The sequence below is a fragment of the Lactuca virosa genome, chromosome 4 (assembly GCF_052849685.1).
Source record: "Lactuca virosa cultivar CGN04683 chromosome 4, Lactuca_virosa_CGN04683_v6, whole genome shotgun sequence".
Lineage (NCBI taxonomy): Eukaryota > Viridiplantae > Streptophyta > Magnoliopsida > Asterales > Asteraceae > Lactuca > Lactuca virosa.
In genome coordinates this window covers 240,706,041-240,717,875 of record NC_136429.1, presented here as the reverse complement: position 1 = coordinate 240,717,875, position 11,835 = coordinate 240,706,041, and positions in this window count along the sequence as shown.

Below are 11,835 nucleotides of genomic sequence, written 5' to 3'. Positions count from 1 at the left end.
ACTCATACTCGTAACCCTTACAAGGGTCACTCAATCTTAGCCAATGTCAAAGTCAAAAGCCATGGTCAAAGTCAACATCTGGTTGACTCGACTCGCCGAGTTGGCCCGCCAACTCGTCGAGTTCTCATGACCACACAATGCCATAATACCGTCCTTACCCGTCGAGTCTAGCAAGAGCTCGACGAGTTCGCCTTCAACAACACATCGGACAATCTTCAACCGAATCGCGGAGTTAGTTCTTGAACTCGCCGAGTTCATCTTCATCCATAAGAAGATGTTCAGTCTATGACTCGCCGAGTTCCTCTTGAACTCGCTGAGTCCGTCTTCATAAGTTGGGAGATTGCCTTGGACTCGCCGAGTCTGTTCATACACTCGTCGAGTCTCATGATTTCCAGGTCCAAAACAAAACCCTAGCAGGCTGAGTGTTCCTTCCACTCAACCAAAACCATTTCCAGAAGACATTTTGGGGGAAAAAAGTCCCGACTCGCCGAGTCACCCAAGTGACTCGCCGAGTCCCTCTTTGTCCAAAACTGTACAGTCGATTTCAGTGGGACTTAATGCATCCAAATCATAGATCTGACCTCCTAGGGCCCCTTTTATACGTAAACCTACGAACTTGATGTCCATGCATGGGTTTTTTGGCTCAAAAGGATATAAAATGGGGTTTATATGATGCATGGGTCTCCCATGGCCATAGATTTGGCACCTTTATGCCATGGGAACCCTCAATGGTTCCAGATCTGAAGCACAAACCCACATATACCAGCAATTCTGAGCATAGCCTCTCAAAAGCTTAGAAAATGTAGAAAAAAAAGCCCCAAAACAAGATCTAGGAAATAGATGGTCAATGTTCAAGCTTTTTACCTTGAATAGACTGAGAATGAAGCAAGACGTCTGGATTTACTAGCTTCCTCTTGATCTCCTAAGCTCTCTTCTTCTTCTTCAACTTCAAACACACACACACACAAAAAAAGTTTATTATTTTTAAAAAAAATCATATTTATATTAATTAGATTACTTAATTCCCATATATATTAAAAGATACAAAACAAAAATAGACATCGAACAAGTTGCTGGTTTGGTGGAGCATTATTCCAATAACGACGAAAAGAAATGTTCAATTTCCAACTTTTTTTATTTGAGTGTAATATAAGTACTAGGGGTGTGCGCGGTGCGGTTTGATGCGGTTTAGAGCCAAAACCGCAAACCGCACCGCACATGCGGTTTGAGTTATTTAGAAACCGCAAACCGCACCGCGAACGTTCAAAACCGCATTATGCGGTGCGGTTTGGTGCGGGCGGTTTATGTGGTTTACATGCGGCTTTGCGGTTTGAGTAATTATTTACATTAAATTTAATGACAATACTATCATTGTCGTCACTAACGGCTCACTAAGTGGTCATTTAGAAATTTGATGGTCATAGAATTGTGGTCATTAACTACTTATGAATATACATAAGTTAAGAAAACATAGTATATAAAATAATGGTCACTGAATGTTAGTTGAAAATGAATTTGAGACAAAAAATATGGTCACTCCATTAAATTTTGCATTAAATTTTGGATTAATTAATATTAAATTTCAAAAACTTAAGATAATGTCACTAATTTAGGACCTGTCAAATTATTGTCGAATATATATAATCATTAATTGATTTTATCAATGCGGTGCGGTTTAAACCGTAATTTTGTAATCGTAAACCGCAAACCGCACCGCGAGTGTTTTAAACAGCGTTATGCGGTGCGGTTTGGTGCGGTGCGGGTGGTTTCTGCGGTTTGTGCGGTTTATTGCACACCCCTAGTAAGTACAATCATGTCTTTAAACTATCATATGTATCTTGTTAATCCTCAAAAGCCATTATATATACACTTTTGTTTTATTTTAGCCCCAATATTTTTTGATTTATATGCCTTTATATTTTGAATTTTTTTTTATCTTTTAGCCCTTAGCCGGTCACGAATAGATTATGTTGACGTGTCAGTTTGTCTCAACATTTTTTTGCGTTTAGCCTCAACGTTTACGTCTCAACTTTTGTTGTGCCCCAACATTTTTTTGTTTCCTATTTGGCATTATTTTTTGTATTTTTTTTCATTTTTAGTCATTGACTGGTTACCAAAATGTATTCTAAGCCCGAAACACCTAATAAACAATGTGGCATATTAATCTTTGAGTCAATCAAAGTTGTTAATTTATTCGTAATTCATCTAAGAACAATTGGTTATTTCTAACAACATATTAGTTGAGAAACTAAAGAAATGAGATGACAATGCCTCTAAGAAAATATGAAAGTACAAAACTATAATAAAAGAAAAAAAATATAATGTTGTCTTCCAATTAATCCTTTAAAATTATGCATGCTGTCATCTCATTTCTTTGGTTTCTCAACAAATATATCATTAAAAATAATTAATTGTTTCTTAGATGAATTAAACTAGAATTAACAAATTTGATTGACGCATATATTAACATGTTACATTGTTTATTAAATATTCCGGATTCGAGATTTACATTAAATATGGATAATACAAAAAAAAAAGAAAAAATTTTTTAGCTTACGAGCTAACATACCCCGCCTTTTAAGGAAAAGTCATCTTTTCGACTCTCGCCTTCAACGCTTTTTTATTTTTCACTTTAAGCTATTAAGTTTTAAAATACCTATTGGTTACTGGCCAATAACTAAAAATGACAAAAAATAAAAAACTAATGGCAAATGAGAAATGAGAAAAAAAAATGACGAGGCAAAACACAAATTAAGATCTAAATGTTGGGGTAAATGCAAAACAAAAAAAAAAATGTTCAAGGCAAACTGACATGTCATCATAAATTGTTGGTGACCAGTTAAGGGCCCAAAAGTGAAAACGGTTCCAAAATATAATGACAAATAAATAACAAAAATATATATATTTGAGGTTAAAACAGAATAATAATGTAAATATATTTTGTTTCATTAACCCTATATCTTAATTTCCAAAACTAATTAATCATAAGTCATTATACATTCTCATAAAAAAATTACACGATAAATTGTCAGTTAAATTAACGTTATTTTAATATATCTTTGAATATAATCAGTTGATGCAATGTCTGTTCCTAAGGTTTTTTGTGCTCAGGATGAAACGACATAATAATACCTTATTTTTATATTGTCGACCTATAAGGAATAAATGTATGTTATATTTTTATAAAACAACAAGTCAACATACTTCTTAAACATAACTTCATTATAAGTGAGATCATTAACATAATCTTCGGCATCTTTTCAATGGTAAAAGTGAGACCATTAGCATAATCTTCGGCATATTTTTCAACATATTCATTAAAATTGTTCTCCTTAACAACACCACGCTAGAAAGGAGCAAGAACGTTTATTCGAAAAAGAAAAATCAGCAAATTATCGGATAGGGGTACTTTTGGTATTTACTTCTTCGAGTCTTTTTTTAAACAACCAACCATATATTAAAAAAAAACTAGCAAGGAGCTACAAAAACAATTACACAAAGTCTAGAGGATTTTGGAGTAAATTTAACCAAACAAACGAACATCTATGATTCTTATTTGCAAACCATAAAAGCAAAAACTATTTAATAGAGTCAATGATTTCACTTTTCTTTACTTTACCCGCTTTGAACACCACGTCATTCCTAAACCTCCAAATACACCAAATCAAAGTACAGATGATCGCATCAATCACCATTTTTTTTCCTTGATGACATTGAACTATTATCCATGGTATCAAACAAGCCAACAACTGAGTCTATACCCAACCAATCAAGCTCAAGCCAGGAAAATATAGTGTTTCAAGTTCTCGCTACCACTTCACATCTTATGAAAAGGTGATCAAGTTGTTTTATGTCAAGGTCACAAATCGGGCACAACACCGAATGAACATACATATTTCTATTTGCTAAGTTAATCCGAGTTGGAGTTCTATTCCTCAAAACCCTCCAAATCAAAATATTTACCTTTCTGAAAAAAGGATTCCATCTAGTTTCCTGGTCCAAAGACGGTAAGACCACTTCATCAATCCACCTCCTTAAGTTTCCAACTTTAAAAGAGTCATATTCACCATTTTCGCAGCACCACCTATCCATTTGATGATTCAAAGAAACATTTTGAATAACTTCTAAAAGAGCCGAATATTATACAGCTTCTTCACCCCTATGATTATGATGTCTCCAAGACCAGATCCAATCTCCATTTACTCTTCTATCAGCTACCGTGCATTCTTTATGATGCTCTAACTTAAAACTTCTTGGAAATATAGAATCCAAGGAGTCTCCAATCCATCTATCAGTCCAAAATTTTGGAGACATCCCATTACCAACCACTTTCTTGAAAATAGAACCAACCACTAAGCCCCATTTAAAATTCAATAATTGGAAGCCAATAGACGAGACCAAGGTCCCGACCCACTATAGCCAGAGCTGCGAAAACCCCCCACTAGACCTAGACAACTGTCTAATGACTTTAACCTAGAGAAGGTTGTCGTTACTTAAAAATCTCCATTGGCACTTCTAAAGGAGAGCGAGGTTAAAGGCACCTAGACTACTAATATCCAACCCACCATGTTTTCTATTAGCGAGAACGACATCCCATTTAATCCAAGGCATTTTTCGATTGTCCTCATCCCTCCCTAAAAAAAGTTTGCATGTTCAGCTTCAAGATTTTTTCCAACTCCAACAAGCATAAGAAATAGAGACATAAAATCGATACTAAGAGACCCTAGAACAGAGTTGATGAGCATCGATCTCCCTCCAATAGAAAGGGTCGAAACTTTCCATCTAGAAAGCTTCATTTGGAACATATCAAAAATAACTTTTCAGCCATTCACCCTGACATGTTCTGCCCTACCGTAAGGCCCAAATAAGTGAAAGGAAACTTGTCGACTCTACAACCCACCACTAATGCAAAATCTTGTACATCTCTATTTGAAACACACACCACATAAAGATTTGATATCTAAATGTTGATTTTCAAACCCAAAACCATGTAGAAACATTGTAAAACTGGAAGTAAGTTTGTAATATTATCTCTCTTCCAATCATTGCATCATCTGCGTAAAAAAGGTGGGACAAATTCAAATTACATTTCCCAACTTGAACCCTTGTAAATAAATTAGCCGATTTTGCATCTTTAATTGCAACATGTAATCCTCCATGGCGATTAATAACAAGAAAGGGGACAAAGGGTCACCCTGAAGAAGGCTGCGTTGAATTTGAAAATCCTCAGTAGGACACCCATTTAGAAGAATAGAAGCTCTATTTGAAATTAAACAGGCGCGAATCCAAGACCTCCAGTTTGAACCAAAATTCATGAACTATAACATTCTATCCAAGAAATACCAACTAACTGTATCGTAGGCCTTGGCAAAATCAATATTTAGCAACATCAACTTTTTGTGTTTTTTCTTATACCATTCTACAAATTCATTAATCATCATGGGACCATCCAAGATTTGCCGATCTTTAATAAAATCATACTGTTCACAGCTAATAATCGATTCGATCACTCTAGCCAAATGTAAAGCTAGAATCTTATCAATTTTATTATATTGAATTCCAGTGAGAATGATAGGGCGAAGATCATTAACAACTAATGGGCGGTCAATCTTAGGAATTAATGTAAGGAAGGAAGAATTACAACCAGATAGGATTCTAGCATGAGAAAAAAATCTTCCACAAAAGAAAAAATGTCTCCCAGAAGCAATTTCCAGTAAGATTTAATAAAAGAAAAGGAAAAGACATCCGGACCTGGAGCCTTATCATTGCCACACAACCAAACCGCAACTTAGACTTCCTCAATTGTAACACCCTTTTCTACACCGAGAGCCTGTTCTAGCGATATATATTAGAATTTAATAATCTTTTCTATGAATTATTATTGAACAAAGAAGAGGTATAAATACAAAGATACAATAGTAAAATCGGAGCTATACAAGGAAAAAAGATACAACTTTGACTAATTTAATAAATCTAATTTAGGTCATGATTTATCTCCAATACCCCCCCCCCCCTTCAAGCGAACAGGTGGTGGATGAACCCATAACTGGTCACGAAATGATTCGAATAGCGGTCTTGGTAAGGGTTTTGTGAAGATGTCAGCCACCTGAAGCTTGGTAGGCACAAATTTTGTGTGCAGTTTACCAGATAACACCAACTCACAAACAAAGTGGTAATCAATATCAATATGTTTAGCATGTATGTGAGCGACTGGATTTTGGCTAAGAAATATGGCACTCAAATTGTAACATAATAAAGTAGGACGTGAAGAAGGAAAGGCGTTTAAGTCACATAGTAAATGAGAAATCCATATAAGCTCAGCAACGGTGTTAACCATTGCTCGGTATTCAGACTCGCAACTTGATCGTGAAACTGTAGGCTGCTTTTTAGCATTCCAAGATATAAGATTTCCACCAAAGAAGATTGAGTAGTCGTAGGTGGAACGCTTGGTTTCAATGCATCGAGCCCAATCGACATCAGAGTATCCAATGAGCATAGATTTTTCAGGACATGAGAAATGAAAACCTTGAGTAAGAGTGCCTTTGACATATCGCATAATCCTATTTACCAATTAAAAATGTTGATCAGTGGGTGAGTGTAGAAATTAACTAGCTTGATTAACAGCATATGAAAGATCCGGCCTGGTGATAGTTAAATACTGAAGAGCTCCGACAAAGGATCGATATAAAGTAGGATCATGAAAACTTTGTCCGTTGGTGGTGAAAACGTCATTTGTGGCAAGAGGGGTCCCGACAGGTTTTGAATCTAGAAGATTTTCCCGTTTGAGAATGTCATGAGCATACTTACTTTGACTAAGAAAAAGACCAGCCGATGTGTATGAAACTTCAAGACCAAGAAAGTAACTTAATCTGCCTAAATCTTTAATCGCAAATTCATTTTTTAGACGAGTGATGAAGCGTGTAATGGATTGCTCATGATTTACGGTGAGGATGATATCGTCAACATACACCAACAAATATAAGAGGCATGATCCACGATGAAATATAAAAAGTGAGGTGTCAGCTTGACTACATACGAAGCCTTGGTTGACCAAAAACGAGCATAAACGCTGAAACCAAGCCCTTGGGGCTTGTTTAAGACCGTAAAGAGCTTTGTTCCTTTATAACCCTTAATGTAAAATCTTTTTTAATTGTCGTAGAGAGTCTTTGAGATTTTGAGATCTCTCCATCGAGTCATGGCTATAAGCCGACTTCAAGACTTTCCATACTTCACGAGAGGAAGAGAAACCCAACACTTCAGCCATTGCTTCTTCAGACAACGAAGATTGGAGGATGAGAAGTACTTTCTGATCGATTTCAACCCATGAGACATAGGCAGGATTTTGAGTTTCTTTGCCTTCAATCAGGATTTTGAGAACTTTCTGATCGATTTCAACCCATTCGAATGTTTCCAACAGACTAGCACTAAGTCGACCATCGTGCATCGTAACTTCTTAGTCTTACGGTCAATAATTGCCTCGGGCTCTTCAATCAGCCTCTTATACTCATCCATTCTTAACTCTGAGATTGGAATTATGTCAGGAACTTCTCACGTGAATTTCCTCAAATAACACACATGGAAGGTGTTATCAATACCGTCTAGTTCTTCGGGAAATTCGAGCTTGTAAGCTTGGTTTCCAATCTTCTGAAGAACTTTGAACGGTCCAATAAACCTTGGACTCAGCTTTCCTCGTTTCCCAAATCTTATAAGTCCCTTCCATGGTGAGACTTTGAGCAAAACTGAATCCCCAACTTCGAATGTCACCGGTCGTCTCTTCTTGTCAGCATAGCTCTTTTGACGATCCTGAGCTGCTAACATCCTTTCCCTAATCACTTTCACCTTTTCAGCAGTCTGATGGACTATCTCAGGGCCCATAAACTGCTTTTCTCCGGCTTCAAGCCAACAAGACGGCGTATGACACTTTTGTCCATATAAGGCTTGATAAGGTGCCATCTTGATGCTCGGATGGTAACTGTTGTTGTAGGAAAATTCTACCAGAGGTAAGTGTTCATCCCAGTTACCTTGGAACTCTAGGGTACACGCTCTTAGCATATCCTCCAACGTTTGAATCGTCCTTTCGCTCTGACCATCGGTTTGCGGATGATAAGTTGTACTTAAACACAATTTCGTATCCAATTCCTCTTGTAGACTCTTCCAAAACCTTGATGTGAAATGACTATCACGATCCGATACAATCGTAAGAGGAACACCGTGAAGTCTTACTACCTCCTTCACGTAAGCATTTGCGAGCTTATCTATAGACCACTTCTCGTTGGCTGCTATGAAGTGTGCACTCTTAGTGAAACGATCCACAACCACCCAAATGATGTCGTGATCGTCCCTTGTCTTGGGTAGTTTAGTGACAAAATCCATGGTAATGTCTTCCCATTTACCCATGGGAATAGGTAAAGGTTCTAAACTCCCATACGGTTATTGATGTTGTGCCTTAACTCTTGCACAGGTTACACACTCGGCCACATACTTCGCAACATCGAGCTTCATTGTCGGCCACCAGTAGTAGGGCTTTAGGTCCCTATACAATTTATTGTTACCGGGATGAATCGAGTACATGGTCTTATGCGCTTCTTCCATCAGAAGATCTCTTATTCCTCCCGTCTTAGGTACCCAAATCCGATCTTGGAATACTTTCAGTCCTTGACTGTTTGTACCGAACACTAACGTTTTGCCAAAACGCTCTTCTCTTCGGTCATTTTTCTCTGAAGCTTCTTCTTCAGCTTTCTTAATACTTTCCACAATTTGTCGAGACAACTTCTATTCTCAACGCTCTTGGCCTTTTTCTTTCAAGATTCACTTTCCGACTCAGAGCATCGGCGACGATATTCGCTTTACCGGGGTGGTAAAGTACCTCGCAGTCGTAATCCTTAAGCAACTCTAGCCAGCATCGTTGCCTCATATTCAACTCTTTTTGATTAAAGAGATACTGAAGACTCTTATGATCAGTGAAAAGCTTGCACCTCGTGTTGTAAAGATAATGTCTCCATATCTTTAGTGCAAATACCACATCTGCCAACTCCAGATCATGAGTGGGGTAATTCTTTTCGTGTTCTTTCAATTGTCTCGATGCATATGCTATCACCTTATCCCTTTGGGTCAGAACGCAACCTAACCCAACTCCAGATGCATCGCTATAGACTGCGAAGTCTTCAACTCCATCAGGCAGAGAAAGAATCGGTGCTTCACACAACTTCTTCTTTAACTTCTCAAATGCTTCTTCGTGTTTCTCATTCCAAGCATAAGTGGCTCCTTTATGGGTTAAAGTTGTCAATGGTGCAGCCATCGAAGAAAATCCTTGGATAAACCTTCGGTAATATCCGGCTAATCCCAGAAAGCTTCGGATCTCCGTAGGACTTTTCGGTCGTTCCCACTTCATCACAGCTTCAATCTTTGCTGGGTCAACCATGATCCCTTCTTGGTTAACCACATGACCCAAGAATTGGACTTCTCGAATCAAAAAATCACATTTGGAGAACTTAGCGTACAACTTCTCCTTCTTCAGAACTTCTAAGACTTCTCGCAGGTGCTTGCCATGCTCCTGTTCGCTTTTTGAGTAAACCAGAATGTCATCTATGAACACTATCACGGATTTATCGAGGAATGGTTTACAAACCGTGTTCATCAAATTCCTGAATGCTGCTGGAGCATTGGTTAGTCCAAACAACATAACCAAGAACTCATAGTGTCCGTACCTCGTTCTGAACATGGTTTTCTCAATATCTTGCTCTCGCACCTTTAGCTGATGATATCCTGACCTAAGATCGATCTTGGAGAAATAACTTGAACCTTGCAGCTGATCGAACAGGTCATCAATCCTTGGCAATGGGTACTTCTTCTTCACCGTTGCCTTGTTTAGCTCTCTATAATCTATGCACATCCTCATGCTTCCATCTTTTTTCTTCAAGAATAACACTGGAGCTCCCCAGGGTGATGAACTAGGTCTAATGAAACCGTTGTCCAACAACTCCTGAAGTTGCGTCATAAGCTCCTTCATCTCCGTCGGTGCTAATCGGTATTGTGCTTTTGCTATTGGTGTCGTTCCTGGTAACAAGTCTATTTGAAATTCCAATTGTCTATCAGGCGGTAATCCGGTAAGATCTTCGGGAAAGACTTCCGGATAATGACACACCACTGGTATTTGCTGCATCTCCTTCTTCTCTTTCTTAGCATCGATCACAAATGCCAAGTATGATGTGCATCCTTTGGACAAACATTTCTTGGCTTTCATTAGGGAAATGATTCCAGAATTCACTCTACGTTTGTCCCCGTAGACCACAAACGACTCTTTCCCAGGCGGGTTCACTCCTACTATCTTCTTCTTGCATAGTATCTCGGCATCATTAGCGCTAAGCCAATCCATTCCCAGTACGATATCGAAACCATTCAGCTCAATAGGTTACAGCTCCTCATGGAATTCGTTTCCGTTTAAGTCGATGACGATATTCCTAATGCAATTGCTAACAGGTATGAATTTGCCACTAGCAACTTCTACTACTAGGGCATCATCAAGTTTTTCTATAGGCAATGCTAGTCTTCCACCAAATTTATGTGATATAAAGGAGTAATTTGCTCCAGAATCAAACAATATATTTGCAGGCAATCCATTTACAAGAAAGGTACCTGAAGCGACGTCCGCTGCTTCCTTCGCGGCTTCGAGTGTCATCTGGAAAGCTCTGGCTTTTGGCTTCTGTGGGACATTAGGCCTTGCTGCCTCCTTCTTTTTCGGGCAGTCCCTCAAAAGGTTCCCTTCCTCGTTACAGCCATAACAAACTTTCTTGTTGAACGTACACTCGTTGGCATAGTGCCCAGGATTTCCACATTTAAAACAAGTGACCTCCCCGTCACCAACTGTGACATCCCCATTTTTACGGTCAGAAAAGACCAATTTTGTTTATGCTTTCTAATAAAAATCAGAGTAACTTCTTAAGAAAAGTATTGCGGAATTTGTTCCCAAAACAAAATATGATATAAATTTTATGAAAGCATTTCTTAAAGAAATGTATTTCCATTACATTACAAAAACTCGGGATGTCAATCATCGATACAGACCATAAGCATAAACTAAAAAGAAATAAACATCTTAGGCCACAAAACGCTATCTGGCCTCAAATCCGTAATCTCTAGTCAAATCATCCAACTATGCTTTTGCCACTACCTGTAATACAAGAAACTGAGTGGGTCAGGCTGGGGAGCCTGGTAATCATATAGGCTTTTCAATTCATAATAAATAAGTTTATTATTTTCAACAATCAATAAACCCGATTACCCGTTCCCCTTATCCTCACCTTACGTCCCTAAAGCATCTATCATAAGGGACCTATCCTAAGGAATTTCATCAGGACGGACACTACTGCTAAGGGGATTCCTTAGCCATATATGTCCGTAAGGCAACCATGGGGGGATGGAGTACACCGGTGAACACTTCGTTCACAAACACCTACCGGTTGCGAGCCTACTAGCGTTCCACTGGACTTCCTAGAAAAGTTCGTCGTCGTCATCCATACTCCGCTAGATGACTGGAACAACATCAACATTGAGGCCTCTCATCATTTTATTTCACCACACACCAACTATTTTATCTACCCATGTTCTACCCAACATATTTGTAGATATAAAATACATACATGGTCCAGATCTGTAAAACAAAGCTTACATCTTTTATCCAGCATAACTATCAAAGCATAAAATACATATATGGTCTAGATCAGAAGAAAAAGTTCAGATCTGAAGGAAAGAGGTTTAGATCTTTCATCCAACATAGATCTCAAAGTACACAGTTTAGATCTGAATAAAAAGTTTAGATCTGAGATGAGAAAGTGT